The 5,355-nt window shown below is 43.0% G+C and overlaps 1 long non-coding RNA gene across 1 annotated transcript; it reads left to right on the top strand.

The window, feature by feature from the left end:
• Positions 1 to 1,905: 1,905 nt before the first annotated feature.
• Positions 1,906 to 4,765, top strand: LOC125394302 (uncharacterized). The gene is made up of 3 exons (XR_007230173.3): positions 1,906 to 2,085; positions 2,908 to 2,991; positions 4,607 to 4,765. It is a non-coding gene; the product is annotated as an uncharacterized LOC125394302 (long non-coding RNA).
• The last annotated feature ends 590 nt before the right edge of the window (positions 4,766 to 5,355 follow it).

Genomic DNA, 5,355 nt, shown 5'->3' with positions numbered 1-5,355 from the left:
CTGACCTTGAACCCAAGAGTCTCCTGCCTCCACTTCCCCAGTGCTGAGCCACATAAATATTATTTATGGCCCATGATAATCTCTTCTGGCCCGGCAGTGGTGGTACATGCCTTTGATCCCAGCACTTGGGAGGCAGAAGCACGTGGATCTCTGTGAATTCAAGATCAACCTGGTCTACAAAGCGAGTTCCCGGACAGCCAAGACTTGAAACCTTGTCTTGAAATAAAAAAAAAAAAAAAAAAAAAAAAAGAAAGAAAGAAATCATCTGTGCTTAGATGATTCAGTCACTTAAATACTGGTCTACCTCAAATGTCTATTTTCTGGTTCAATATCTTTCCTGGCTTTCATTCTTAGACATGCCAATTGCGTTTCTTAAAGACTCACTCATTTAAAACATAACTTCCTAACCTTGAGTGAACACAGAAACCCTTATTGTGCGTGGATTCAGTGGAGAGATGTCACTACTCATCCAAGTTGGTTTGTTGCCCCCAAAATCAAGGCTCTTGATGTTTGAGTCACTTACAGACATGCCCAGAGTGGTGACAACGTTCAGTTGCCGGTTAGCTGCACTCGTTCTGAGGCAATAAAGCCAAGCATTATTCTTTAGGCAAGGCCACCAGCCTGTGATTTCAGGATAACTTGTAAATGCACCTATTCAATAAAATTTATTTATAGACCCAAAATAAATAAGTACTCTGGTTCTTTTACAGTAGAGAAAAAAACACATATTAGGTAAGTTTCTTTTGGGTGCAAGACATAATGCCACTAGATGTGACTAAAGTGCTCATGAATCAACAATATGTGTTGAATGAGGAGTCACCAAAGAGCACACAAAAGACAGGATTTTTTTTTAATGTGCGTTGGTGTTTTGCCTTGCATGAGGGTGTTAGGTATGCATCCTAGAACTGGAGTTATAAACAGTAGCAAGCTGCCATTAGGGTGCTAGGAATCGAACCCAGGTCCTGTGGATGGTTACCCAATGCTCTTAACACCTGAGCCGTCTCTACCGCCCCAAGACAAGACTTAATGTGCACTGATGAGCTCACCAAAAACGCTGGGACCAGAGGCTCAAAGGAACCTAAACTTGTGTTTCCCCCGGAACTATTCCATATTCCCTAATTCAGAGGCAACTTTATAGAAATGACTGCTATTGAGAATCAACTGTAATTACTTTTAATTCCTGCTTAAATCCCTCCCAGTATCCTGGAGCTCAGGTAACATCCTGGGAGGTAATTTAGGCTGCTATCACCCTTTCTACACCCAGTCCCTCCTCTCATTTTCCTTCCCTTCCTCAGTTTCTCAACCAGTTTACACCAGAATACCCCCCAGGGGCTCCCTGCCGCCCTCCGCACGTTCCTCCTCTTCCTCGGAGTCCATTTTCTGCCTACGCGAACTGCTGGTGACTCTTCTTACGTGGTGGTCATCTCACCATGTCTGAATCCTCACCCAAGCTCCAAATTAACCAGGGGAGGGCTTGGCGCTCCTGTGTTGGCAACTGAAGTCCTTGGCGGGTGTCAAGTTCCCTCCCCCATGCCCCGCAAATGCGCATCTCCCTGTCTACTGTGTTGAGCCCTTAGTCTGTCTTCCAAAATCTATGTCAAGCCACACCACCAAAATGAAGCTTCCCCAATTATGTACAGGAACAGACAGGAGTTCCTTGTTCAGGACTACCAGTGCCCTGGTGCACGATTTGCTAGTTTCCCCGATCCTACTCAGGAATAACTTTCCCCCTTCTCTTTGCCTTACTAGACTAAGCTCCTTAAAGATTAGGGTGATGTTTTGTTCTCACAAGAAGTCTTCAGTACTGGTTAGAATACAGTATGCAATAAACAGCAACGAAAGAATGAACGAGTGAACAAATAAATTGTATCATTTCTTCTTCTTGTATCATAGATCTGACTTATTCTCCCATAAGAAGTCAATCTCATCTTTGAGATCACGCCCAGCTCGTTAAAGTTCAGGAACTATCACCCACAGAGGACAGAAGACTGCTACCAGCGTAAACTTTGTCTCCAGGCAGTGACTGTCATAAGGGCAAACGCCAACAGTGTTTTCCCAGACTTTTTGTCTCCTTTTGCTCTGCTGGTAAATTTTTTTCTTTGTCTTATCTGATTTTATTTCCATTTTTCTTTTTGTGTTTTGGTGGGGGTGTTTCTTGGGTTTTTGCTGTTGTTGCTGTTTCGTTTTCTGTTGGTTTGGTTTTGTCTGCTTGCTTGTTTTCAGTTTTGTTTTTAAGAGAGATAAAAAAAAAAGTTGGACAAAGAGGGAAGCAGGAAGAATCTGGGAGAAACCGGGAGAGGGGGAGAACTGTGATCAAAAATCTATTTAAAAAAAAGAATCCCAGAACTCGGAAGGCAGAGCCAGGCAGATCCCTGAGTTCCAGGCCAGCCTGATCTACAGAGAGAGTTCTAGGACACCTAGAGCTACATAGAGATACACTGTCTTAAAAAACAAACAAACAAAATTTTAATTGAAAACAAGGTTTTGTTTGACTTTTTGAGGCAGGGTTTCTCTGTATGCCCTGAGTGTCCTGAAACTCACTCTGTAGACCAGGCTGGCCTTGAACTCAGAGATCTGCCTGCCTCTGCCTCCTGATAAAAGGCATGCTCCACCATCACGTGGCTAAAAACAAGTTGTTTTTTTTTTTAAAAAAAAACAGAAAAACATATGGCCTCCCACCTAACCTTGGCTTTGTCGGGAGAACTCTCCCCTGTCCTCTTTACCCAGTACACACGTGTAACATATCTTCTTTTTGAGGTACAGACATGTTGCTCCCTGGGAAGCTTTCCAGGTCTCCCCCACATCCACCCAACCTCTCATATCTGTGTCTCTGTGTTCCCTAAAAGGTCCCTAGCACCTTCCCTTGCCCCTCCCTGTCTCCTGTCCGGCCTCTTGTTCTCTTTCCAGCCATCGAGAAGAGCGTTGAGAGCAGGTAACAGCTGCTCCTGGCTCACATGGCTAAAAACAGACGTGAAGAGCAGGCGACTCCCAGTAAGTACGAGGTGGGGGTTGTAATAACACAGCAGCAGCGGAGCGTAATGAGTAAGAACTGTCCTCCGGAACCCAGCTGCCCGGGAAAGAAGCTTGATCTGGTCACTTTCTGTCTTGGAAAGCATATGTCACCGAATGCCTTTGTGCCTAAGCTTCCTTACCTATAAAACTGGACCCATAATGATACAGGCCTTAACGGTGTTTGTCATAATTTAAGAAACAAATAAATAAGGGGCTAGGGAGATGGCTTAGTTGATAAGGTACTTGCTGTGTAATCAAGACCTGAGCTTCAGTTCCCGGCACTAGTCAAACATGACAATGGACACCTAGGATCCCAGCAGTGGGGAGTCAGAGGAGCATCCCAGAGCCCGCAGGCCAGTCAGTCTCACTGAATAGCCAAGCTCCAGGTTTAACAGGAGACCCTGTCTCAAAAAATAGAAAGAAAAACAATTGAGGAGGATGCAGGGTGTCAACACCCAACCTCCACACGCATGTGAATAAGTGCACATGTGTATACGCATAAACATGTTCACACAGACAAATACAATGATTACAAAAGATAGAGTAAATTAGTTTCTAATAAAGTGCAGTGCCTGTCCCTCATGACTTCCTCAACATAGTCTTCCTGAAGGGGACTGGATTCCAGAAGCAAGTCCTTTATGTAAAACGGGGTAGTCTTTGCATAGAACCTGTACAGACACGCCCACACATTCTGAGTCATCTAGGTTACTTACAATACAACACAAAGACTACGCAAATAGTTGCTACTCTATACTGTTCAGGGTTTGGCGACAAGAAAAGCAGTTTGTGTATGTTCAGTACAGATACAATTTTCCTTTCAAATATTTCAACCTGAGACTGGTTGGATCCATGAATATATAACCTGCATTCAAGGGGGCACTTTTTTATTTATCATATCAATAAGAAAATTAGTACCAGAGAATAAATCACAGTAGGTCACTGAATGATAGGTTTAGGATACGGTTGAAATGGGGAAAAGTAAAAAAATATTTCAAGTACTAAAAAGACAGAGATGAACAAAGAGTAACAGGTAGTGTTGAAAACAAGAGATCATGAAAGCCCAGGGGTGATGGTGCATATCTCTAATTCCAGAGTTCGAGGACAGCCTGGTCTACATTGAGAATTCCAGGACAGCCAGGGCTATACAGAGAAACCCTCTCTCAGGGGAGAGGGGACCAACCACCCTCCCCCCCCCAAAAAGAAAGAGATTATGAGACAGCCCTATTAGACCTTATCTGACCAGGGAGCAAAATATATGGCAGCTTCTGGACTGCATTGGTTCTGAATATAAGGTTCGAAATGGAGAGAAAAAAGTGTAAACCAGAGGAGTTTGCTCTAGAACAGAGGCTAAGGGAACACTGGCTTAGCCAAGAGCTAGATCTGGAAAGGGGCCAAAATGAACTGTAAGGCTTCAGGCGTGGAACAGATTTTGGGATTGGAAGGCAGAATGAGGATGAGCTCCTCAAGGGAGGCTGAACTTGGAAAGGAAACTGAAACAAAGAAGTATCCAGAATGAATGGACTGTGAATGCTTGACCTAGGAAAGTAGCCTCCTAGTTTCGCTTTTCCCAACTCTTTTCTCCTTCTTTTCCCAGGACGCCTCTGCCTTGGGTGAAGGCCAGTGTGTGTCTAGTATGACCACTATCAGGGCTGACTTCTCCTCCAGGCACAGGAAACTCAGCACTTAGACACCACTCTGCTTTTGAGAATCCGGGATAAGATTTTCATTTTAATTTCTTTTTAAAATCAGAAAGAAGGAAAGACAATAAATATGAATATGGAAGTACAATCCAACCTATATTGTGCATATTTATATACATATAACATTTATAATATTTATAATTATAATATATAACATGTATAAAAATATTTTATGCTGGTGTGGCTGTAAAATATGACTGCCATTGTATTTATGGAAGATAGATCTCAATAAGGTAAAAACTAAGTGAATCCCTAACCAGATAAGACAAAAGATCAGATCTGGAATCCAGCAAGCAAAGAAATGACTGGTGTGGGGAGACCTTCTGTATATGTGTTGCTTTTATTGGTTAGTGAATAAAGAAACTACCTTGGCCTGTGAGAGGGTAGAGTAGAACTAGGCAGGAAAAACTAAACTGAATTCTGGGAGAAAGAAGGCAGAGTCAGGAGACACCATGTAGCTACTGCCATCTGGCCAGTAAGTCACAGCCACGTAGCAATACACAGATTAATAGAGACAGGCTAATTCTAGATATAACAGCTAGCTAGCAATACACTTAAGCTATTGGCCAAACAGTATTAAAAATAATATAGTTTTTGTGTGATTATTTTGGGAGTCTGGGTGGCTGGGAACAAACGCACAATC

This window comes from Myodes glareolus, chromosome 1, assembly GCF_982192425.1.
Source record: "Myodes glareolus chromosome 1, mMyoGla1.1, whole genome shotgun sequence".
NCBI lineage: Eukaryota > Metazoa > Chordata > Mammalia > Rodentia > Cricetidae > Myodes > Myodes glareolus.
The sequence above is the reverse complement of the archived record's forward strand: the minus strand, read 5'-3'. Positions and strand labels throughout refer to the sequence as shown.